General features: G+C 40.5%; 1 protein-coding gene and 1 long non-coding RNA gene across 2 annotated transcripts in view; both read left to right on the top strand.

Annotated features, from left to right (window-relative positions):
• FSTL5 (follistatin like 5) overlaps nucleotides 1-27,458 on the top strand; it is a 387,142-nt gene that overhangs the window by 125,101 nt on the left and 234,583 nt on the right. The window lies entirely within an intron of this gene.
• Nucleotides 16,204-18,206, top strand: LOC308670885. Its single transcript, XR_014027108.1, has 3 exons — nucleotides 16,204-16,224; nucleotides 16,556-16,619; nucleotides 17,828-18,206. It is a non-coding gene; the product is annotated as an uncharacterized lncRNA (long non-coding RNA).

Below are 27,458 nucleotides of genomic sequence, written 5' to 3'. Positions count from 1 at the left end.
ATCTCGGAGTCCTAGTAGACAATCACTTCAATATGAGCCTGCAGTGTGCTGCAGCTGCCAAAAAAGCCAACACAGTGCTAGGCTGCATTAACAGAGGGATAGAATCAAGATCAAGTGAAGTACTAATACCACTTTACAATGCTTTGGTAAGGCCACACCTGGAATACTGCATCCAGTTTTGGTCACCACGATATAAAAAAGATGTCGAGACTCTAGAAAGGGTACAGAGAAGAGCAACAAAGATGATTAGCGGGCTGGAGGCTAAAACATATAGGGAACGGTTGCTGGAATTGGGTATGTGTAGTTTAACGAAGAGAAGAGTGAGGGGTGACATGATAGCAGTGTTCCAATATCTAAGGGGCTGCCACAAAGAAGAGGGAGTCAAGCTATTCTCCAAAGCACCTGAAAGCAGGACAAGAAGCAATGGATGGAAACTAATCAAGGAGAGAAGCAACCTAGAACTAAGGAGAAACTTCCTGACAGTTAGAACAATTAACCAGTAGAACAACCTGCCTCCAGAGGTGGTGAATGCTCCAACACTGGAGGTTTTTAAGAAGAGACTGGACAGCCATTTGCCTGAAATGGTATAAGGTTTCCTGCCTGAGCAGGGGGTTGGACTAGATGACCTCCAAGGTCCCTTCCAACTACTACTACTACTACTTCTTCTTCTTCTTCTTCTTCTTCTTCTTCTTCTTCTTCTTCTTCTTCTTCTTCTTCTTCTTATTATTATTATTATTATTATTATTATTATTATTATTATTATTATTATTATTATTATTATTATTATTATTATTATTATTATTATTGGATTTCAGAGAGATATACATAATCGTTTCAATAAGATGCTACTTGTAAGTAATGCTTCAAATATATCACCAAGAATGGAAAAGACTGGTCAGCGTCAGATTTCATATCCTTACTAAATCTAGTTAAAATATATATTTCTGTTTTTATCAACTCAAATAAGCTCCTGCAATCTATTTTTAGATTACATATCTCAATGTTTTTGACAACAGTAGTGATAGAAGTAAATGAACGGTCCTCAAAATTTAAAATTGTAAGAGGAATTAGCTGTTAAGAGAAAGTAACTGCAACTGGAAATAGTTAGCTTAAAGGTAAAACAAAATAAACAGGAAAAACAAAACTGAATGAATTGAATAACAGGAAAGAACCTATTATTTTAAGAATCCATAAAATAACTAAGAACTTGAAAATAAGTTAAAAGAGCATGCTCAATAGACTATTGCATATTATCTGACAAACATTGCAGATATTGTCTGCTCATTTAAATGCACATACAATGTATAATTTAAGGTAGTAGGAAATATGTAGAAGGTGGTTGAAGAGAATGTAACCTCATAGTACCTCAGCCAATGTGAAACAAGGAGGAATGGGTGGCTGGTGTAAGGAATATATAAAGATGTTGATTTGAGATAATGAACTTTGGAGAGAACCAAACTTTGATAGCTTATTGCAATCAATGAAACAAAAGATCTTCACTGTACCTTGGCTGGTTATTTGTCAGGCAAGTTTTCCACTGGCTGCAAAGGAAAGTAGACAGGAACACATTACAGCAGTGATATTTATACTACCTTCAAATCACATATTAAATGTGTTTTTTATATTTGTAATGCTTAAGCATTAGATGTAGAGTATTTAAATGTAGGGAATCAAACACAGTCCATCTTCATTAACATCAGAATCCAGAATACATATTCTTGCATGCACTCATTTCTTGTTATTTCACTGGTACTTAAGTATGCATATACTGAATTTGTCCTAAGAGCAAATTAAATTAAGACAAGACAAGCATAATAATGATAATGGAATATACAGGAAGCCTTAAGGCAAGCTGAATTCATGACAAATCTTAGCATCTGTGCATACTTTGTAAATAATTTCAAGTGATTGGATCAATATATTTTATACTCTAGAGAATTTTGGTTTATTATTCCACCTGACTAAGATTTCTTATATAATTTAAATGACTTCTTTGTAAATAAAAATAATTACATTTTATTTTCATTAATTTCTCTTTCAAACTATTGGATCAGTTATAGTATGAACATTTTATGTCACTTTTATTTGGTATTCTGTCAATTAAATCACAAACTCAGTGATTCTGAGATTACCTGTGTTACTTGGAAGTTTAAAATGAACTTGACATCCCACATTTATAAATCCTATGTTTTGATATATTCTGCAAGTTCCTGGTATTTTTTTTTTATAGATGTTTTCTCAAGGTACGCTTTGGATTAATATTTTACAGAAGATAAAATTGAAGAATCACTCTATATTCAATGTAGATTAAAAATAAATAGAGACTAGTGTACAGAAGAGAGGAAGTTACATACGACTTGACAGACTTAAGACAGACCATTTTGTCTGTGTCTGTTCAGTACTGTACACATAAAAGAATATTTTTAAAAATAAATCTACAGGTATCATTAAATATGGTTCCAATTTATATTAGAATTCAAATATTTTTAATATTTTCTGTTCATTCTGCAGAAAATTCCTTTAATATTTATGATTGTACCTATTTTCCTATATATTGATCAAAATAATAATTTGCAGCCTGATCTTAATTATGTTTTGTGGAAACCACATGATATTGTTAAGCTAAAAAAAAACCTAGTAAACTAAAGTCAGTTCTAAAAGCTAGCAAATGACAGGGTATCTTAAGTTTCCTATTTACTAAAACTGCTCAGATATTTTGCTTTGTTTCCTTTCTTGTGCTAGATATTTAAAAATCTGATTTTTATTACTTGTTTACAATTGATCTATTCTGTAACATTTGTCAACCCTACTATGAGTATGGCTGCAGCCATTTTTTTCTTCTCACTTGGTTTCACTTTTGACTGTGCCGATACTTTGTAACTAATAAACATGTTCTTTGAGGGATGTCCAAGCCTCAGAGTTCTTCTTTATTTGTCTCTGTTTGTCGGAACCATGACAACATTATTATTATAAGATTGTGTGATATCAGCTATACGACTGGATTTTCATTGTGGTTGCATATCACTCACTCAATCAATCAATCAAACTTTATTACAGACAAAGTCCAGTACAATTAAAAATGCTCAAATTGTATCTGGTTAAAAATTCTGGTATACAATAATAACAAGTAACAAACAAATTCTGTTGAAATCATAATTTGGTGGCCCATCAGTTGCACATAAACAAGAGCACTGCCTAAGCTATGTACAATGTTATAAGGTAAAAGGTAAAGGTTCCCCTGCACATGCGTGCTAGTCATTTCCGACTCTAGGGGCCGGTGCTCATCTCCGTTTCAAAGCCGAAGAGGCAGCGCTTGTCCGAGGACGTCTCTGTGGTCATGTGGCCGGCATGACTAGACGCCAAAGGCGCACGGAACGCTGTTACCTTTCCACCGTAATGGTCCCTATTTTTCTACTTGCATTTTTACGTGCTTTCGAACTGCTAGGTTGGCAGAAGCTGGGACGAGTAACAGGCGCTCACTCTGTTACGCGGCACTAGTCATTAAATTCTAAAGGCCTATAGTTATTGGATAGTAAAATACAACAGGGTGATAATATCAAAAGATTTGGTGCATTAATTGTATATAATGGCTATAAAGTATTATCCATCAGGTTCCAATGAATTGTTAGTGCTGTCACGCAGAATCTAGCTACCTTCAATCATGTGACTATGATCTGTTCGTCTTTAAGTAACCACTGATGACAAATGGTGTTGGAATACCTATTAATTATTGGGAAATTAAATTTTGTTCATGTGCCTCTATAAAAAGAGCAGTGAAGAAGGAAGTGTCCAGAGGTTTTCACCTTTCTGGAATCACAGGACACAGCCTTTCAGCCAGGATCCCTTTATATTTGCCATCCAAGATGGCTGAGGGGAGCGCATGGCATTATGGAAGCGAAGTGGTTATATATCAGAATAGATCTAGTGCCAGACTTGTTGGTACTAGATCTAGCACCAGATGGCTTCCCCAGGTAACAAATGGTGTAGATTTTTCCTCTGTACTGGAAATAAAAGTTGTGTGTTTCATACTAGAATTGCCTGATCTCCTCTAACACTATGGAAATAGGAACAAGTAGGGATAAATCATGAAGGTCCCCTGGCTGTTCATGTTGGAAAGACTCAAAGGTGTTTTGTTCTTTCCTTCTTCTCTCTACTTGCTCTACCTCCAGCCTCTGACACCTCAGTGCACACATACAAATTGATACTGTCAATGCTGCAAACATTGACATGTTTTTGCACTGACAATATAAGAGACAGCCTGCTATTTTAATTGCTTCATTTGGGAGGGAGGAATCACCCAGAAGTTGTGATAAGATTGCAAAAATCCACGTACAGAATGGGAAATGAACCCTCATATGTAACACTAATTGGATAATGTGATTTATGACATGTAGATAAGGGTGGGGATTGTGTGTGTCCTGATGGGTTTGGGGGGAGGAGATTTCAGATTCTGTCATCCCTCCATGAGTGCCGATGTTTCGTTTCATTACTAAGAATTTTTAGATAAACAATATGTCTCCAATCTGTTTGATTTGTCTCATTCATCGGAACCATGACATCATGCCAGAATCTCTTTTCTTTCAAAGTGGGGTCCTGAACCCCCGCCACTATCTCCGGTAAGAGAGATAAGCTGGCAAAGATTCAGGGAAGAATCTTCAAAATGGAGAGTGGAAGCTTGGTTGCTGGCAAAACTTCTGAAGAGGAAATAATAAATAGTTTTCTGTGGGAAGATGAATTTGGGCCAATCTCCAAACATCAGCAGATAACTGAGGTTATCTCGTCATCAAGCTGGAACCACTCCAGTAGAGAATACGGAAGCCAGACTGTGCGGCAAGAGGCCTCTGAAGCAGAATGGGGAGGAGATGTCATATCGTCAACCACTGAGAATCTGAGTGAGTGGAAAACCCTGTCTGCAGATCAGACTGCCTGCCAGACCCAGGAGTCCCCTGCCAAGCCCTCCAGATCCATAGAAACAGAGGAACCCAGCCTGGGGCCTCTGCAGCAATGGGAGGTTGGGAAGCCCCCACAAGTGAAAGACCAACAACCTCTGAGCTTGCCCCAGCTAATAGAAGCCTTGCAACAGCTGGGGGTGGTGCAGAACCCTGGAGATCAGGAGCTGGTGGGAGGACAACAGCAAGGATGGCAGCAGCAGAACCCAAATGTGCAACCCCTGAATGTACAGCAGGACCAGTGGGGCCAGCAGCAGTGTGGCCCCTGGTAGCCATTAAAGCAGCAACCAGAGTGGGGCCAGCAGCAACCGGAGATACAACAACAGCAGTGGGGGCCCCAGAAACCACTAATGAGCCCACCCTTCAGAGCAACCTTTGATGGGGACCCAGAGAAACTGATTTTCTTCCTCAACCATGTATGCTCTCATTTGAATAGCTGGGTCCATCTCTACCCGGACCCAGGTGCTATGGTCAATGTGATTGCATCCAGCCTAGAGGGAGAAGCATCCGAATGGTTGAACAATTTATATAATGAGCAGACCCCTGAATTGGAGGACCCCCACCTTTTCCTCCTGGGGCTAAGGGAAAGATTTGAGGACCCATCCGTCACTCTCAGAGCAGAAGAGCAAATCCATAAGATAAAGCAAGATGGCCAGCCTACCCTGGAGTTTCGAAAGCTGGCCCGTCAGATAAAGAGATGGCCTGAGCAATCCATAATTCATCTTTTTAGAGAAGGGTTAGATGACTACCTTTCTCTGGCATGTCTCTACCGAGCTGTGCCTGACCAACTGCATGAATGGTACCAGGCAGTGGTGAAATTAGATGTTCAGCTTGCCCGCTATAAGAAGCCTCTCCTACCTGAACCTGAACCAAGGTCAGAACAACCTGAATGGCAATCACCCCCACAAAGATCTCCAACTACTGTAATGGCTGAAAGACCCAAGCCACCTATAGACCTGGCAATTAAGTGTTTCTGTTCTGTACCAGCCTGCTACCAGCCCTGCAGAAAAGGCAGGGACAACCCCTTTTACAAGAAGGCAAGAGGCTGGAATTACACCTGCCAAATTTATTGCTACAAAAACAAACAGAACAAGACAAACCAAGAAATAGGAGCTTTAAGAAACAGGAACTATCCAAGCGGTTGCCTTCAGCAAACCAGCCCTCCCACACATTCCCCTTATATAGAGTTCAGGGCGTGGCTTCTCTCTGCCTCCTTCCGAGGAGCCCCATTGCCTTCCTCTGTTTACTCCTAATTGACTGCCTCCTGCGTCGGGCGTCCTTGAACAGGGCCAGCTGTGGGTCATCTTCATCCACGCTGTCAGGCTCACACAGCTGGGTCTCCGTGGTGACCAAGTGGGAGGGGCCTGGCTGAGGGCTCTAATCAGCAAGATCTTCAACCCCCTCAGCAAGGTCTTCAACACCCCACTCCTCCTCTGAGTCGTCCGACCCAACTGCCGAACCCACAGGCTGACCCTGAATCACAACAGTTTCTGATGCGGAAAGCAGGGACATTGAGCAGCAAAATGCCTGATCCCCTTTCCCCAACAGCAGAACAAACCAGGACCAGCAGTGAGAAAGAGACCTGCACAGCAGCTAAAGGGACAGAAATCCAACCGGATGACACAGGAACCTGTTATCCAGGTCACATTTCACACATAAGAGGATGCCAGAACTCAGACTGGATCCACCCCTGTTCTACCCTCTTTCGACAGTGACGACAAAGGGGACAATGACCCGATGGTGAGTCGATGCATCCTACCCTTTTTATTGCCTTCTAAACCCATAATCCCTAAGTCAGGGGCACAAGTAGACCTGAAAGTGCTACTCGATACTGGCTGCTCCTGATGCATCATTAGCCTGTCATGTGCCTTAAGACTGGGGATACAGGCTAAGCTGCTCTCCAACCCTGTGAAGTTTGAGCAAGCCGATGGTTCCCTAATGGGAGGGACTTTAGTCACACAATTAACGGAGCCCTTACGCCTGGAAATAGGCAAGCACTGGGAGTTTATTCACTTCCTGGTAGCTCCAAAGATGTCTGAGACTGTGATCCTAGGACTAGCCTGGCTAGACAATTGGAAGCCATTTATCTGGTGGGAAAAAGGAATGAGAACTGTGAGATTACCCATAGGGCCCGATCCTCCCACTGATTCAACAGATGTTACAGGGGATTTTAGCCCACCCAATGAGCAAGCACACATGGCTGCCCTATGGCCACCTGGCAAGCCACTCATCCCTAGCGAGTACCAGGACCTAGCAGAGGCATTTAGTGAGAAAGAATGTGATACCTTGCCTCCTCACTGCCACAATGATTGTTCCATTGAACTGTTACCAGGGGTCAAACTCCCCCGACCAAGAATGTACGCTACGTCCCCCCTTGAAATGGAGGAGATGCAGAGATATGTGGATAAAAACCTAGCGAGGGGATTCATCTAACGGGCCAAGTCTACTGTGGGAGCACCTGTGTTGTTCAAAGAGAAAAAAGATGGGTCTCTCGTCTCTGTGTGGACTATAAAGGCCTAAATGCTGTCAGTGTGGAAAATAAATACCCTCTCCTCCTCCTGAAAGACTTAATAACCCACCTGGCAAAGGGGAGCGTCTTCACCAAGTTAGGCCTGAGAGAAGCATATTACTGGGTAAGAATAAAGGAGGGGTATGAGTGGAAAACAGCCTTCAACTGCACCTTGGGAAGCTACCAATTCAAAGTCATGCCATTTGGACTGCAGGGGGCCCCAGCCATATTTATGCAATTGATTAATGAGGTCCTACACAAACATTTATAGAAAGGGGTTCTGGTGTATCTTGATGACATTCTGATATACAGTACGAATATGACTGATCACATAAGACTGGTCAGAGAAGTGTTAAAGAAATTATTGAATGCCAAACTGTATGTCAAATTGTCGAAATGTGAATTTCACTAAACCTGGTTAGATTATCTTGGCTATAAAATTTCCGATGAGGACATCGAAATGGACACAGCCAAAGTTAAAACTATAATTGAATGGCAGCCCCCAAAGACTTGCAAACAGCTCCAAAGCTTCCTAGGGTTTGCCAATTTCTACCATCAATTCATTCCCTCTTCTGCTGAGATTGCTCTACCACTTACAGAACTACTCAAAACGGGTAAGGGAGGAGGAAAACCATGACCTGGTCAACCACTAGCATGGACTATGAGTTGTCAGAAAGCTTTTGAGAATTTAAAAAGACTATTTGCGGCTAAACCGGTCCTAAAGCACCCCTGCCCCGGGGAGCCCTTTGTAATTCAAGCAGATGCCAGTGATGTGGCAGTTGGAGCTGTGTTACTACAAAAGAATAAAAGTGGAGTCCTACAATCTTGTGCCTACACCTCTAAGAAATTCATGGAATCTAAGGAGATGGACAGTCTAGGAGAAGGAGGCCTTTGCAATTAGGTGGGGGCGATTAACCTGGCAACACTATTTAGAAGGGAGCAAGGTGCCTTTTGAAGTATGGACAGATCACAAAAATTTAGAGGCACTAATTGTCTCCAAAGCAAGTGCGATGGACACAATACTTTAACCATTTTAACTTTACTTTAAAATATATACCGGGAAGTTAAAACTTCCTAGCTGATGCACTATCCCAACTGCCACAGTAGAAAAGTGAATGTGAAGAGGTCTATGAGGCAATTATCCCCAGTTCACAACCTACAGCACAACTCATACCTCGCAGAACCCCTAATCCTGATGACCCTGGAGTGAAAAAGATAAAATGAGAGCTCCTTACTGATCAATGGTTCAAAGATAATCAAAGCTCCCTAACATGCAGGGGGGAAAATTGTATCTACCTGTAACCCTTTGTCTCAATGCTCTCAGATACAGCCATTATGTAAAACAGGCTGGACACTTCAGATATTTAAAAACTGTACACCTCATATGCTGACAATTTTGGTGGCTGGGGCTAAAACGAGATGTGGAAAACTATGTCAAGAGTTGTACTGTATGTGCCACCATGAAAAGAATTCCAGGGAAAACCCCTGGGCTACTGCAGTCGGTAGCAGACTCTTCCCAACCATGGGAAGAATTATTTATTTATTTATTTATTTATTTATTTATTTATTTATTTATTTATTTTTGGGACTTATATGCCGCCCTATCTCCCAAAGGACTCAGGGCAGCTAACAACAATAAAAACAACAATACAAAAGTTAAGAGAAATTAAATAAACAGCCCCAAAATAAATTAACTAAACAATTAAAAATTAAAACATTTTAAAAACCCGTCGTCAGTCCAGGTCAGCCTGATGAAAAAGGAAAGTTTTGAGGTCGTGGCGAAAGGACCGGAGATCTGGGGCCATCCGGAGCTCAAGGGGGAGTTGGTTCCACAGGGCTGGCGCTCCCACAGAGAAGGCCCTCCCCCTGGGGGTCACCAGCCGACATTGTCTAGCCGACGGCACCCGGAGGAGGCCCTCTCTGTGTGAGTGCACTGGGCGATGGGAAGTCATCCCCGGCAGCAGACGGCCCTGCAAATATCCCGGGCCTAGGCCATGTAAGGCTTTAAAGGTAAGTACCAGCACCTTAAATCTCATAGCTATGGACTTTATTGTACACCGACCCAACAGTAGAGGAAATACTGTCATCTGGACTGTGATTAGATCTGTTTTCGAAGCAGGCTCACTTTATCACCTGTAAAAGACTCCCATCTGCGCAACAATTGACTAAATTGTTCCTGAAACATATCTACCAACTGCATGGCACCCCTAAGCAAATAAGTTCAGATAGAGGAGTACAGTTCACAACAAAATTTTGGAGGAATTTCCTTAAATTAATTGGATCATCCCAAGGCTTATCATCTGCTTTTCATCCAGCTACCAATGGGGCTGCAGAATCTGCTAACAAAATGGTGGAGCAATACCTCAGATGCTATGTCTCCTACCAACAGACAAACTGGACTGACCTCCTCCCCTTCACCAAGGTGGCCTACAATAATTCTGTTCACAGCAGCACTGGCTACACACCTTTCAGAGTAGCCACAGGAAAAGAGTTCAGCCTGATGCTTGACTATCCTCAGTTGCCCTCTGCTTCCCAGACACTTGATCAGTGGGTGTGGGGGTGGGAAGAGGTTTGGAGAAACATGAAAACAGCATTAAAAAAAGACTTCTGAGACTTATAAAAAACAAGCTGGTAAAAAGAGGGCTCCTCAAAGAACATTCCAAGTGGGGGAGAAGTTTATTTGTCAACTAAATATTTACGTCTCAAATTACCCAGCAAGGAATTGGGACCAAAATTCTTGGGGCCTTTCCCCATTGTGAAAATCATAAACCCGGTCACAGTAAAATTGAAACTCCCCAGACTTTTGGGGAAAATTCACCCGGTGTTCCATTGTAGCTTACTGAAACCTTTTCGAGCCTTCACTTTAAGACCTCCCCCTAATAAAGCACCTGGACCCCTCATAGTAGCGGGTCAGACCCATTATGAAGTGAAACGTATTCTTGACTCTAGAATCTTTAAGGGAAAATTGCAGTACCTAGTACAATGGAAGGGATACCCATTGTCTGAAGCCATTTGGGTGAAATCTAGCGATGTGAAAGCTGACAGACTTATCAAAAAGTTTTATGAGAAACACCCCAACAAACCAAAAGCCAGCTCCTAACTTGTGTTTGTTTACTTTACAGGAACTGTTCTTTTGTAGGGGGGGGGGGCAGATGTCAATGCTGCAAACATTGTCATGTTTTTGCACTGACAATATAAGAGACAGCCTGTTATTTTAATTGCTTCATTTGGGAGGGAGGAATCACCTGTAAGTGGTGATAAGATTGCAAAAAGCCGCGTACAGAATGGGAAGTGAACCCTCATATGTAAAAGTAATTGGATAATGTGATTTATGATGTGTAGATAAGGGTGGGGATTGTTTGTGTGTCATGATGGGTTTTGGGGGAGGAGATTTCAGATTCTGGCATCCCTCCATGAGTGCCGATGTTTCATTTCATTACTAAGACTTTTTAGATAAACAATATGCCTCCAATCTGTTTGATTTGTCTCATTCATCGGAACCACTTTGTGTAATTGGTTAAATAAGTAAATCTGTTGCTGTTCATGTTCATCTACACACACACAGGCACACACTTTTTTGCATTCATGAATGTATGCAAATACATTACTCAATATGTTATTAATTTCAATCCAAATAACTAATGTTCATTTTGCTTCTACAATTTCTTAATGTATGCTGCTATAAATGCAACTTTCTTTGATAGATATGTATGAACTGCATGAACTTTGACAGAGAAACCTGGCAAATGCGATTGAACTAATAGATTAGGATATTTTGTGTAAAAGATCTGTATAGTAAACCACTGTTATAATTTTAGTAAAGAATGCTGTGATGTTGTAGTGTTGAAATCAGTGAAGGACGAGTCCTGTAAATGTCCCTGAATGGAATGGGGAAGAGTAGCATCTTGTTTTCACCACCTACAGGGGAAAAACCCAAACAAACCCATGGACTTTTCTTCTGGGAAAGTTATCAGTTGGATTAGCTTGCTCAAATCCTGATAAGGAGAATCCTGTGGTTTAAACAAGAATAGCATTGCAATTTCATTTGTTTGTAGATTATTTACCTAAATGAAAGTGTTATAAATGCAAGCTGTGTAGTTATAAATGGTGGCAGGAATAGACAGTTCTACTCTGCTTTCTTGGTAGTTTAATGTATTCCTTGTATTTTTGCTTACAATAAGTATTGGGTTGGATCATCAGATTTTTTTTGTAAGCACAGATTGAAAAAAATTACTACATAGTCTTATTAATAACCCCGAAATGGAACAGACTGAATATATTAAGTCTATAGGCAATTAAGCTTGACTTTCCTTGTATGTGCACTAAACATCTGCAGATTGAATGCTTCAGTGGAGTTGGTGTCAAGTAAATTGTTACATTATAAATCTTTAAACTCTGCAGTGACTGGCATGAAACTTTATGTAAAAAGACTCAACACAAAAGAGTTACAGGAAAATCAGAATTGTACCTATAAATCTAAATAGTAGCAGAAATAGAATTTTTTTAAAAAATCAAATGCTAGAAAATTCTTTTCCAGGCTTCAGAATGTATCACTTTGAAAAGTGCATGGAGTAGGGAGAGAAGAGTAACTGGTCAGATAATACAGTTAGTTGCTTGAGAATGTGTATCTTCCTGGACTTCCGCTAGTGCTGCCATGCCGAATGGTGGCGTTTCAGAAGCCGCCCGACCTTGGGAAGCGTTAAGCGCTAGGAGACAACGAAAATCAGCTGTTCTGTGGCACCGAAGTCTCTCCCTCAGGAGAAGAGGGAGAGACGAGCTTGTCTGGGTAGAGGTAGAGCTCCCCTGTCAATTCCTCAACTAGTTTGGGGGTTGATAGGGTGAGTTCCCTCGGAGCCCAGGCTCTCTCTGCTGCCAGGACGCTTTCACTCCATAAGGGAGTGGAACCAGACATGACAACTACATCTGCTGCTTAGATGGGACTGTGAGTATTTCTTCTCTGAGAAGCAGGCAGAGCGAAACAGGAGGATTTGAATTTTCAAGTTGGATTTTAACTTTAACTCAGATTCATTATCTTCTTCAAGTTTTAAGCTGATTGAAATGGAGCAAAAATGGCACTGGAATGTAGCTTTCTTGTATGAACTGACAGTTTTGGAAAGTTGCTACATTTTGCAACATAGCATGAGATATAATTTGCAATTGATTCTAACCAGTACCGGATTTTGTGTATTTGAGAGTTTGCTTTTTTTTATTGAAGGATAAGGAATTTGGGAGAAAAACTTTTATTTTTTCTCCCTCTTCCTTTTCCCCCCTGAACTTTGATTCTGCTAGAAGAAAGAGAAATCAAAACTTAAGAGATGGCTGCAAGGCGTGGGGGAGGCCCTACAATCTCTAAAAGTGCCATTTCTTCACCTTTATCACAAGCTGCAGGGCAAACTACAATGAAACCTACAGTACAACCACCTTCCCCCCAACCACCTGCATTTACATTTGCAGACATTCAGCAAGTTGTGATGGAATCAACGCAAGTATTACAGCAAGAAATAAAGGAAACAAAGGAAGAATTTGTTAATTAAAACAAGCAGATGAGGGAGGATATAGTGCTTGCACTTTAGGGCTTGGCTGCACACATTGAACGTCTGGATGTTCGTGTGGATTCAGTTATGGAGTATGTTGAGAATTTGGAAAATAAAATTATCAGTGCTGAACAGAAATTGGACAGTGTAGAGATTAAAATTGACAGAACAGAAGATGAAATTATTTTTTCACAATATAGAGACATGGAGTTTGCATTGTGTATAAGGGGTTTGAGAGAGAACCCTAAAGAAGATTTGGAATGGGAAGTGGCACAGGAGAATGTATATCTTCCTGAGGGTTGCATAGTCTGAAATGGAATTAGTTAGAAGTTTGCTGGTTTTCTAAATTACAAAATAGTCTTGTATCAGGGCATCTGATTACACATCATTATTCCATGACTGGGAAATACCTATTGTCTAAAGGACTGCAACATAATTTATATTGTTGGTAATAGCATTATATTTTATTACTAATAGTTCTACTCACATTTGCCAAACATTAATGAGTTGCTAAATCAGCAGCTGCATGTCTTTTGTGGAATGCTATTGTGACCCAAATGGACAAGAGTTCCCTTTTAAAATCACTTCCAGATAATCCATCATTTTGACAAGTGTAGTATTAGCTTGAATGCTGAAAATAAAACAGTTTAAGAAATTATTTTCTGGATTTCCCTATCTTCCCCTACTTGAGACACAATTAAGAGGACTATGATTGCTAGGTTTTTTTTTTTTATAGTTTTAACATTTATAATTTCTCCAATAACTTTTCCTTAAGTGCACAGAAAAACAATAAAACACTGTAAACTAAGTAAACAAGCAAGAAAAAAAAAATCACTTTCTTCTTTTTTTAAAAAAAAAAACCCTCTTCAGCTCGCAGGAGAAAGCTAGATAGTGGAACAAAAGAAAAATGGTAATTAAAAACGTTTCTGCTGAGTGTCAAACCAGCAACTTTTTTCCTACTAAGAAAAGCTTTTAGACACCATGCTGTTTTAATATAAATGATGAAGTCAAGGTTTTATAAACTCTTAGATCAAGGCAAATATTTCCTCCACTGAGAGAGGATTTCTTCTATGAAATACAATGTTTGGATTTATTTGACTGGTAAGAAGAGGGCAGGGCAGGATTGGTCCAGCTGCAAGAAATGCAGTTTTACTCATTTTATCGCAAGATTAAAAATATGTTGAAACTCCAAAAAGAGTGCAGAGAACAGCAACAAAGATGATTAGGTGGCTGGAGGCTAAAACATATGAAGAATGGTTGAGGGAGCTAGGTATGTCTAATCTAATGAAGAGGTGAGTGGATAGCTGTCTTCCAGTACTTGAGGGCCTGTCACAGTGAAGAAAAGGTCAACCTATTCTCCAAAGCACCTGAAAGCAGGAGAAGAAGCCATGGATGAAACTAATCAAGTAGAGATCAACTGACAGAACAGTTAATCAGTGGAATGGCTTGCCTCCAGATATTTTGGGTGCTTCACCACTGGAGGTTTTTAAGAAGAGACAGGACAGCCATTTGTCCAGAATGCTATAGGGTCTCCTGTTTAAACATGGGGTTGGGCTAGAAGACCTCCGAGGTCCTTCCAATTCTGTCAGAAATAGATATTATATAAAAAGAAAAAGGCTTCCAAAGTCCAATAGGTAAAAGCAGCCAGAGGTGACATTTGCAACAGGAGAGAAGTGACTAAAGTCTGATGTATGTGTCCTCAAAAAAATGGTAACTGACTATTTTGGTGATGGGACAAGTGGATATGTCTTGAGACAAAGAGCCCAAGTGAGTTTTGTGGATAGATTTCATTTTTGTGTAAGTTTTACTTTACAGATCTCCTAATGTTGAACAACATAATTTTAAATTTACAATTAAAATCAACCCAATATTTTTAAAGTTGTCTCTGCCTAGTTTCTCAGCTATTCCATTTCAAAGAATTGGCATTGGTGCAATTTTCCTTAGTTTGACTCTGGATCTTGATGGTCAGTTGAAGCTGGCTAGATTTTCCCACTGTAAACTAGCTCATTGGGATTGTTATATTGGAAAACCACAAAGAATGTTTATTTATCAAGTGAATCTGAATCTGAATGGTTTAAACTGTGGTGTTCCAGGTTTAGGAAGGCAATATACTGAAGCAATATAATACTTCAGCTCCTATAAGGGCAGCAACCTTCTTAGACTGTAATGCAACTCCAACTTGATAGTGACTACTGTCTGCCTTAGGCTAAGCTGAGGTCCAGTCTGTGAAGGGGAGTCTGGGTTCAGATGGCCCAAATAGCCTTCTCTGCAAAAGGTTTACAAGTGAAAGGGAAGACCCAGGGTTGACTATTTCTCTCTGCAGTTTTCTCTTCACAATGGATGGAGAGAAAAAGAAAGGAAGATGACTGTTGTGTGCTCCTGGCTACTTCCTTTCACAACCAGTGGCAAGCTCATCTGACCAATAATTGGCCAAGACACAGTTAATACTTCCTTGTTTTGTTTATTGCAATAAGGGGGGGGGAGAAGCTATCAAAGCTTGGTTCTCTCCTACGTTTATCATCTCAAATCAACATCTTTATATATTACTTACACCAACCACCCATTCCTCCTTGTTTCCCATTGGCTGAAGTACTATGAGGTTACATTCTGTACGATCACCTTCTACATATTTCCTACTACCCTCCCTGAACATACTAAATCATACATTGCATGTACATTATAATTAGCAGATAATGTATGTAAGGTGTGTCTAATAATATTTAATAAGATATTGAGCATGCTCTATTGTCTTGTTTTTGAGTTCCTGGTTATTTTATTTCTTAGAACAATAGGTTCTTTCCTGTTTTTCCCCATTCAGTTAGTTTGCTTGTTATTCAGTCAATCAATCAGTTTATTATTACAGCCATAGGCCAACAGAGAAAATTAAACATTCCAATAAAACATAACTAAACAGAACTGAACACAAGAAGGCACAGCAATATATTACAACTAATGATGTAATCAATGAGTGTCCAAAGTCTGCCTAGTTTTACAGACAGTATAACAAAACCTATCTACCTTCAGAGAGACTGAGTCATACTGACCTGACAATAAAAATACATTGAGTATGGTCTAATACTGAATAAAACATGTGATAAAATTAATTATAAATGATTATTAAAAAGATCTAAAATATTTATTCATGTTTCTGGCAAATCCCCAGAGCTACTGTGCAGAATCTAGCCACCTGCGCTGTGATCACTGACTGCTCATCCTTAAGCATCCACTGTAGGTAAATACTTTCCGAACAACCAGCTATTTTCTCTTGCAGCTACTTCCTCTACAGCTAATTCCTCTTACAATTTTAAATTTTGGAGACGTTTCATTTACTTCTATCAATGACTAACTGAGATTATTCTTCCAATTTTTAATACAGAATCAGTGCACAAAGGTAAAAGTATTGATAGTACTCTCTCTCTCTCTCTCCTCTCTCTCTCTCTCTCTCTCTCTCTCTCTCTCTCTCTCTCTCTCTCTCTCTCTCTCTGTGTGTGTGTGTGTGTGTGTGTGTGTGTGTGTGATATTCTCACATGCTCAAGGTTGACTCAGCCTTCCATCCTTTCCAGGTTGATAAAAAGAGGGCCCAGATTGTTGGGGTCAATATGCTGGCTCTGTAAACCGCTTAGAAAGGTCTGTAAAACACTATGTAGCCTTATATACATTTAAGTGCTATTGCTATTGCAAATACAAGTCCAATCTCAGAAAAATGGGGGCGGATTAAAATATGGAGTCAAAATGAACAAAAGGATCATAGATTTTAAAAAGAGGGAAAGTAAGCCAGGTGACTGAGTTGGATTAATGCTTTATTACCTAATCTGCACAAATCAGTTGAGAAAATGTTAATAGCCCTGAAAAAACTTTCTTCCTACCCCTTCCCTTTCTTATTTTCTTTAATTCTGGATGACAACTTCTGCTTCTACTAATAATATTTTGGCCTCATAAATATTAGCAATCATTCAGTAGAGTTGGAATATAAATTGGCTATGTGTGGAATAAAATTTTGAAGCATTCCATAGATCACAATTTTTTTCTCAGAATGCTTGTTGGAGCAATACTGTAATGCAATATAGCATTATTTAAAGGCACCTGTACTTAGGAGGAAAAACAAATTGCAGTGTCAAGCATAAAAAAGGTTACAAGAGCCTAAAGAAACCAGATTAGTGTTTCTCTCCTACTTCACAAAATTGAAAGAAGTAAATCAATTTGTACTTATTTCCATTATGTCCTGAGGCTATTTCCTTCTTTTTGGACAACTTTTTAACTTTTTTCCCATTAAGTTTTTAACAGAGTTTTAGAAAGTTAAAGATGCAAAGCACAAAATGAGATAGTTGAAAGAGTGAAATTTTTAAAAGTACTTATAATAATAATAAGTTGGAAGGGATCTTGGAGCTCATCTAGTCCAACCCCCTACTCAGGCAGCAAACCTTATGCCATTTCAGGCAAATGGCTGTCCAGTCTCTTCTTAAAAACCTCCAGTGTTGGACCATTCACCACCTCTGGAGGCAGGTTGTTCCACTGGTTAATTGTTCTAACTGTCAGGAAGTTTCTCCTTAGTTCTAGGTTGCTTCTCTCCTTGACTAGTTTCCATCCGTTGCTTCTTGTCCTGCTTTCAGGTGCTTTGGAGAATAGCTTGACTCCCTCTTCTTTGTGGCAGCCCCTGAGATATTGGAACACTGCTATCATGTCACCCCTCACCCTTCTCTTCGTTAAACTACACATACCCAATTCCAGCAACCGTTCCCTATATGTTTTAGCCTCCAGTCCCCCAATCATCTTTGTTGCTCTTCTCTGTACTCTTTCTAGTGATACAGTATATATTTTTTTTCTTTTGAATGAAGATGAATCTACGTGTCCCAGGATAATGTTCTAGGATCCAATCTGGGTCGGTCACCAGGACTGGAGGTTGAGTCTTCCAAGCTTTTGGACTTGTGCTGGAGTCCCCATCCTCAAGAAATTTCTTTCTAGCAGAGTGTGAGATGTTCTGTGTGTGATACTTATTTATTTTTCCCTGTTTTACTTTTGATGATCGCTCTTATTTATTTTCTGATGAAAATGTGAAAAAAAAATTGAATGTTATTTTTAACCAACCTTAGGGACATTAATTTACCCTAATAGATGGTTTAAATTTTCTTTAACAAATACGTGATAAATCATTTTTAATGGTAGAGTACATAGTGTTCCTCCACTCAGGGGGAATTCTTCTTGACAGAAATATTGCAACTTAAATGGTAAAAAATGACTATGGTTGGTTACCATGTCAAGCTGCACATAAATACTTTTTATGTCAAATCAATAAATGTTCTGGTGAATTGTTGAATTTTTTTTATTATTTAGCATTATATGTCTCAAATTGGGCTGCAGGTAAATACATTGTGGGGTAAGCCCTGAACCACATGGCATAACTCATTGTTATGCAGCATAAAATATAACGTATCAGGGCATGTGCAAACGCACATCATATCTATTTTATTTTATATTAGATACTATACATTGTAATCACAAAGTAATGTACGATTTTAATTGCAACATTTAAGTTTATGACTGCATGTGCTAATGCATCATATGTGTATGTGCATGACAATATTCTTTTTTTGAAAGAAAAAAAAACTGAAGAAAAAAAGGTTCCTGAACAATGATTAACTTTGGTCCCACTGCTCTGTCTGAACCTGAAAATTCCTCATTTCTGAAATACGATTATAAATGGTTTGCCTGAGACTAGAACTTTGCTTAACTATCTGGATTAATTATGAAGTTTGGGTAAGGTTAATTTTGATCTGCTCAAAGGATATTTTTTGGCCTACCAAACTTTGGATTTCAACTCACCCATCCCAACAACATGGAAAATGTCAGTGAACTGTAAAACTCAAGGATATTTGTTATTTATGTAGGTTATACATTCCAAGAATGAAGAACCAGCTCCATATAGTCAGTATGTTTTTTGTCTGACTTCTGAGGCAGTCCCTTACATTAGGACTTGGTTTTTATATTAGTACTCAATGTTCTTTTTTTTAAAAAAATGAAGGCTTTCCGACCCTCAGATACCTCATGTTAACACAGCTTTGATTCATTAGCTAGGTAGATTTTGATTTTATCTGAATGATGGAGCTGCGTTTTTAGCATAAGTACCAGCTGTCAGCATCAGAATATTTCTGCATATCTTCCTGCTAATGTAATTATAGGAACAGCATGGCATAAGTAAACCTCCTGATATAAGCATGATTTAATGCAACAAAAAATGATATGTATTTTGCTCCCTCTTTCATCTTAGTCTGATTAACACTAGGTTTACTCCTATAAATTGTAGCATCCTATATTATTGGGCAATACATTACAAGCATGATAACATTCAATACTACTTGTAATAGTTGCATTTTAGAGCTCTTATAACAGCTCCAGAATTAGAGAGAAGGTAGAATTTGGTTTTTGTGCAAGTCTGTTTCTAGCAATATAAGCAGAGCGATATCCCGCCAGTAATTACTGTGGATAATGTGAAATGTATTGCCAGCAGGTAACAGGATTATGTATTAAAAGGGTTGGCAACTGATGCCTGTTAAATTAAAATATGCTGAAAATTATATTTTTGTTATATCATATTTTTGTTGTTATATCTAGCTCTTTTTGAGTTTTCATGCAAAATTATAATAGATGGATGAGTAATTGAGTTTTATGGTGCTCCCTGAGTGCTTCCAAGTATCATAACACTGAATGGGTTGAGGCTCGTTCTCCCCTTAAGTGCACTTAGAAATTATTAATACAAAATTTTTGAAAAAGATTTACTTAATCCTGCAAAGTAACACTTCTGCTAAATCAGTACTATTTTTTCTACTGGTTTTGCATTGTTTGCTATATATTAAGCTTCAACACAATTTGATTAAGTAGGAACCATGTAGTTTATTTGTGTGTGTGTGTGCATGTGTGTGTATATGTGTGTGTGTGTGTATTCCAACTCATTTCATGTTTTAGTTATTACATTTATTTTATTCAGTATTTAATCATTTGCTTAGGCATCATTTTAAAAAGAATATTGAAAAAATAAATTAATAAGCAAAATATACTTTTCGTATTAGAAATTATAACAGAAAAGCATATACTGTTTTAACTCTTCCACTTTTCATAAAATGTTTCAAACAACTAAATTGCAAAAAATCAGTTCCTAATAAACTGTGGTTAGACCCATGTTTTGCTTGGTTTTGTTTTTCTATCTGGATGTTTTATAGACATTATCTCCAAAAGATAGAGTGGAGAGAAAAGTGAGATTGGTTCTTAAAGCAAATTATTTTAAATAAATGCCTTTAAATAAGGGTATTTAGGTAGTTGTATGTCTTTTTCCATTAAGAAATAATTCATAGGCAAGACAGCTTGGTATAATTAGCTCTTCAAGGTAATCCAGCTAGGAAGCATAACCAGGAGTATTAGTGTAGGACATGACCAGGCTGAGCCCGAGGGAGGGGTCAAATGCATCATCAATCATCACCTTGAATTCCTTTGACTTTTATCTACGGCCAATTTGCTTTGACCATTAGTAGCTCAGATTCTTTTAGAGAACTTAAGCTTGCAATAAATCTCTGCACTCTTTTGAACTGCCTGAATCTCCTGATTTGCATGGTGCTTGACAATCAGCACTTTATTACACTATAATATTTAATCTACTGTATATTAGGTTACAATAAACAGTATTTTGCAAGACCGAAAATATTTCTCCCTTTTTCGTCTCTCGAAAAGTAAGGAAGACTCTTACTCAAGCACTTCCCATCATTTCCCCCTATGTGTTATCTGCCCATTGCCCTAGGCCTGGAGTGGTGAACCTATGACATGCGTGCCACAAGTGGCATGCAGAGCCCTCTTTGTGGGCATGCGTGCCATTGCCCCAGTCCTAGGCCTTCAGCTGGGTTTTATAAAACCTTTTTGCTTTAGGCCTCTGCTGCCATGTGCAAAAAAAAAAGTTTCAATCGATCAATCAATTTCAACTTCTTGCGGGAAAAATGGATCTTGCAAAGTTGGAATTGATTGATTGAACTTTTTAGTCCCAGTCTGCCGTTACCACCGCAGCCACACCCACCCAATGGGCCATGCCCACCCAATGGGCCATGCCCACCCAATGGGCCATGCCCACCCAATGGGCCATGCCCACCCAATGGGCCATGCCCACCCGGCACCCAACAATACATAAGTGGGTTTTGGGTTGCAGTTTGAGCACTTGGTCTCTAAAAGGTTCGCCATCACTGCCCTAGGCTGTAGATCTTCCTCGTATCTCCCAGTTCGTTCTCACATACCCCATCACATTCTGTTCACTGTGAAATGTTTTTCACTCTACTCTCCCCTTGCTCTAATAGGTTAGACTTAGCATGTCCCATAGCAATAGGAAGTATCCCCTCCTACCCAGTGCCTCTATACCAGATTGCAGCAATGCGATTGCTGTCATGATAGCAGCCAGGTCATCTCACCAGGCTTTGTGAAAGCGCAACTGTCCTTCAATCCAGAATTGTGCTACTTTTTTTTCCCCTTTAACTCACTTCAGTGCTGGCTATTTCAAGCCATTAAAACCTATAGGCCACGTATCATCAAGATGCAGATGGCATCTCATTATACTTGTTCACACTGGACTGAGAATGTGATAGAAGTATTGACTTGAAAGCTATAAATAAAAGGCTGGATGAGAAGAAACAAGCTGAGACAGATTCTTTGAAAGGTAAAAGGGCTGTTTGTCCCAAAAATTGTATAGTTCTGACCTGTCCTATTGGATGGATAAAATAGCACCCTTCTAAAACATCATGCTTTTCATCTCCTCCTAGACTAATGATTTTTAGGATTGGCTGCACAGGATACTTTGCCTAGTATCATAAGTAATAATACCCTGGCAGTACTAACTCATAACCTTATCATCTCTGGAATCATCTAACACAATGGGCATTCTGATGAAAGACAAAAAATGCTAGAGCCTGGCACTCAGACAAATCAATCATCAAAAGGTACATAGAGATAAACAATATTTCAAAAGAGACAATAAAAAAACCCTTTAAAAAGACCAAAACACCCAGCAATCAACAACTAGCTAATCAAATATTAACACCAGGATTAATATCAGATCAACAATCAACTAGTAATCAATACTCAAGTCAAGGAACTACTAGCTCAGACAAACAATCAAAGTGTAAACAACAGCCCAATCAAGGAACTACCAAGAAAAAAAATAACTCTCCCACCAATGCTGACAGATAAGCTTATTTATATATAATTAGAGAGCAAACCCCACTCTCTTCTAGCATTGATGATAGCACTCCATTGGGTAATAAAACATCTGCAAAGCAATAGCAATAGCACTTAGACTTATGTACCATTCCATAACAGCACTATTCACATCCTTTCAAATATATATATAGTCATTTTTACATACATTTTCCCTCCCTCATTCTACTGAGCATTCTTTCATGCTTCTCATTAATTTAAACCCATGTATTGTTACTCCCTAAAATAATTCTTTTCATTCTCACCCATCCAGGTTTATTCATTATGATGTTAAGTCAACTGAGGCACAGAAGCTTTTAGTATTAAAATGAAGGTATAAACCAATTCATTTTAATTGTATCTGTGCAATGTGTAACATTCCCTTCTAGCAGCAAGGAGAATGCCAGAGAGTGCCAAGCATCTGACTTTTGGTCACCTGACCATCAGGATGCTGCAATGGTTGCAAATGTGAAAAACAATCTCAAGTTACTTTTTCCAGTGCCATTGTAACTTTGAACAGTCACTAAATGAACTGTTGTAAGTCGAGGATTACCTATATATACCAGATAGAAATATGAAATTAAGCATTTCAAGCTGTCTCTCCCTGTGCAGGAGAAACAAATCATGCTCTTTTCCATGATCTCATATTTCTATCTGGTACTTCACAACTAACAACAACAAAATTCTTGGCCTCTTTTTCTACACTTGGAAATCTTTCTGAACTCAAGCAGCTACAAGGCAAATTCTGGTAACTATTTTATTAGTAATTCAGATAACCTTTCTGTTTACATTAGTTAAGGAAAAAAATCACATTAATCAGTGAGGTGCACCACCAATTAAGTGAAATTCAGGAATGTACTAAAAAAAAATCTGTGTTCAAGTTTTGTTCAATAAACCTATGTAATTGTATTGTGTACTTGCTACCTTCTGTAGTAATTATGCCCACTGGGGCAAAGATCCTGAGAGACGATGAAGTAAGATCTCTTATTTTTCTCTTCACCTTTCAGACATGGAAATGTCTTTGTTCAATTAGTTCTTATATTTCCATGATCTCATTTTCATCGTCATGGAAATCTCTCTAAGTAACAGAGCATCAGGGGAGAAGTGATCAACTTTTAGGTAATCCAGAAGGTAATGCAAGACATGTGGAAGCAGCTAAATCCTGATTGCAATCAGAGGCTGTTCTACTCACCTTCAGAGCTTTGTAGTGGCTTAATTGATGGTTCTCATGAATCTGTTTTCGTTTGATTATAACTTAATTATGTTCTGTTTTTCATTCTATTATTGTACTGTGTTTTCTTCTTTATTGATGTACACAATCCTTTAAGTGTATCAGTACATTAGATTAAAAAGAGGAAAATGACAATAGTCAGAGGATGAAAACTAAAAAAGAATTGACTGAAGACTGCTAATATGTCTCCAGACTCCCAAAGTCCAGGAAAACATTTTGATGAAAAAGATTCACAGTTATCTCTAATTTTAATATATTTTATTCAGTAGCCTATAAAAGAAATACAATGTTTTATTGGGTAATTAATACACTAGTAAACAGAAGGTTGCAGTTTTTAAAAAGAGAAGAAATTTTGCAACTACCAAGTTATAGGCAGGAAAGATATCCTCATCCTTTGGTACACTTAGATATTACATACCTACTTAAAAAGGGAAAGTTTTAATGTCTTTTTGACTGCCAGAAGTGAACATGCAAGTTGCAACTTCATAAACAGTATACATCTTGGCTTCTGTTTACCTTAAATAAACAGTCCTAAATTTAAGCTACATATTAAAACATTGTATAGACTGTTTCATGGTAGACAGATGCTGATTAGCAACAAACATTCCCATTAATTGAAATAACTTCTGTTTAGAAAAAGAAGGAAATGAAATATAAGAACTAATTGAACAAAGACATTTCCATGTCTGAAAGGTGAAGAGAAAAATAAGAGATCTTACTTCATCGTCTCTCAGGATCTTTGCCCCAGTGGGCATAATTACTACAAAAGGTAGCAAGTACACAATACAATTACATAGGTTTATTGAACAAAACTTGAATACAGATTTTTTTTTAGTACATTCCTGAATTTCACTTAATTGGTGGTGCACCTCACTGATTAATGTGATTTTTTTCCTTAACTAATGTAAACAGAAAGGTTATCTGAATTACTAATAAAATAGTTACCAAAATTTGCCTTGTAGCTGCTTGAGTTCAGAAAGATTTCCAAGTGTAGAAAAAGAGACCAAGAATTTTGTTGTTGTTAGTTGTGAAGTCGTGTCCGACCCATCGCGCCCCCATGGACAATGTTCCTCCAGGCCTTCCTGTCTTCTACCACAGGGCTTTTCAGCTTTTTCACCCATTGTACCACTTTTAGGATATAGCAACATCCGAGTACCACCAGTTGCCTAGCAATGTGTCAAAAACTTGATCAAAAAAAAAGGAAAAAAGTGATGAAGCACAAGTAGTCCTTGACTTACAACAGTTAGCTTAGTGACTGTTCGAAGTTACGATGGCACTGAAAAAAGTGCCCCTCAAGCCACAGGTGAGCAAGACACCTGCCTTCCCGGCAGCGCTCTTCCTCCTGTTCGAGGTTTTCATTGTTGTTGAGCATTTCTGTTGAGGATTGGGAGCGGGGCTGGGGTGGGAGGTGTTTGGTTTTTATTTCCCCCCCCTCTGCTGGGTAGTTGCAACAGGTTTTGGTCACTTCACATGACTCTGGGACACTGTGACCGTCATAAATATGAATCAGTTGCCAAGCATCTGAATGTAAATCACAAGACCCTGGAGATGCTGCAACGTTCCATCTGATCAGTGCTTCTTCTAGGTTCAGAAGCACCAGGATCAGTGCTGAGCTCCAGCTGGAACCTGGCGTTGATCCTGGCACTTCCACTGAGCCCTGACAGCCCCGAAGAAGCACTGATTCTGGCGCTTTCGCTGAGCCCTGACAGCCCTGCAACTCCAGCCATCTCTCGCTCAGGCTTCTGCAGTGCTGACACCTGTTCAGCTCATTCCCCTTCCCCGCTACTTTTCTAGGATGGTTGCATACCACCTGCTAGGTGCCAATGTACCACAGTTGGTACCCGTACCACTGGTTGAAAAGCCCTGCTCTAGCATCTAGCATCGGTTCCAGAGGGCGCTTGGGCCTATACCTATCACCCTTACCCACAGCCCAGTCGATGCTCTGGTGGAGGCCTGGGAAACGGCTGCCACCAGGGCACTTGACTGCGTTGTACCCATGCGACCTCTGACCCGGCGCAGATCCCGTTGGGCCCCATGGTTCTCTGTGGAGCTCCGGGAGATGAAGCGTCGGAGACGAGGTCTAGAGAGCGGTTGGAGATCCAGCCGATCCGAATCCGACCGATTGCAGTTAAGAACCTTTATAAGGTCTTATCTTGCGGCGATAAGGACGGCGAAGTCTAACTACTTTGCCGCCCTTATCGCGTCCGCAGATAATCGCCCGGCCGCCCTGTTTAGGGTGACTCGCTCCCTCCTTAACCAGGAGGTGAGAGAGGATCCCTTGCAGGGACGAGCCGAGGAGTTTAGTCATCATCTGGCGGACAAAATCGCTCGGATCCGGACCGGTCTGGACTCTGACTGGGCAGAGTCTGACGTGGAGGAATCAGGCGGTCTTGAGCATGTTATCTGGACTGAGTTCGACCCTGTTTCCCCTGATGATGTGGACAGGATCATGGGGAGACTGAGCACCACCACCTGTTTGTTGGATCCGTGCCCCTCCTGGCTAGCTTATGCGGCTCGGGAGGGAACACGAGGCTGGTTCCATGCAGTAATAACTGCTTCTTTGAAGGAGGGTGTCTTCCCTGCCGCCTTGAAGGAGGCGGTGGTGAGGCCCCTTCTCAAGAAGCCTGCTTTGGACCCGGCTGTTTTAAACAACTATCGTCCAGTCTCCAACCTTCGCTTTCTGGCGAAGGTTGTTGAGAGTGTGGTGGCGCATCAGCTCCCTCTGTTCCTGGAGGAAACTGATTATCTGGACCCGTACCAATTGGGCTTCAGGCCCGGACACAGCACGGAGACGGCATTGGTCGCGCTGGTGAATGATCTCTGGAGGGCTAGGGACAGGGGTTGCTCCTCTGTCCTGGTCCTATTAGATCTCTCAGCGGCTTTCGATACCATCGACCATGGTATCCTGCTGCGGCGTCTCAGGGGGTTGGGAGTGGGAGGCACCGTTCTACGGTGGTTCTCCTCCTACCTCCAGGGCCGCTCGCAGTCGGTGTTGACAGGAGGGCAGAGATCCGCCCCGAGGTCTCTCATTTGAGTTCCTCAGGGGTCGGTCCTCTCGCCTCTCCTGTTCAACATCTATATGAAGCCGCTGGGCGAGATCATTCGTGGTTTCGGGGTGGGGTATCACCAGTACGCTGATGATACCCAACTTTTTCTTTCCACCCCGAACCAACCCAGCGATGCCCTCTCCGTGATGTCCCGGTGCCTGGAGGCGGTTCAGGTCTGGATGGGGAGAAACAGGCTTCGTCTCAATCCCGCCAAGACTGAGTGGCTGTGCATATCGGCATCTCGGGTTAACCAACTTATTCCACCTCTAACGATGGGGGGTGAGGTGTTACCCCCCGTTGATAGGGCTCGCAACCTGGGCGTCCTCCTGGACTCACGGCTCAATTTTGAAGACCACATAGGAGCCGTGACCAGGGGGGCTTTTGCACAGGTTCGCCTGGTGCGCCAGTTGCGGCCCTATCTGGACCGAGACGCCCTACGCACAGTTACTCATGCGCTTGTGACCTCCCGTCTGGACTACTGTAACGCTCTCTACATGGGGCTGCCCTTGAAGACCACTCGGAGGCTTCAACTGGTGCAGAATGCGGCCGTGCGAGTTGTAATGGGGGTCTCCCGATACTCCCATGTAACACCTCTACTCCGCGAGCTGCATTGGCTTCCGGTTGCCCTCCGGGTGAAATTCAAGGTGCTGGTTATTACCTATAAAGCCCTACATGGCCTGGGTCCGGGCTAGTTGAGGGAACACCTGCTGCCGGCATCAAACGCCCTTCGCCCAGTGCGCTCCCACAGGGAGGGTCTGCTCAGGGTGCCGCCGGTGAGAGATTGCCGGCGGGTGACACCCAGGGATAGGGCCTTCTCAGTGGGAGCGCCTGCCCTCTGGAACCAGCTGCCGGTGGAGCTGAGGACTGCCCCCGACCTCCGATCATTCCGCCGGGGCCTGAAGACCTGGCTCTTTGAGCTCTCGGGCCCAGGCTGAGGAGAAATTTTTAATTGGGGTTTTAAGTATA

The sequence above is a fragment of the Vipera berus genome, assembly GCF_964194415.1.
Source record: "Vipera berus genome assembly, chromosome: 7".
Taxonomy (NCBI): domain Eukaryota; kingdom Metazoa; phylum Chordata; class Lepidosauria; order Squamata; family Viperidae; genus Vipera; species Vipera berus.
The sequence above is the reverse complement of the archived record's forward strand: the minus strand, read 5'-3'. Positions and strand labels throughout refer to the sequence as shown.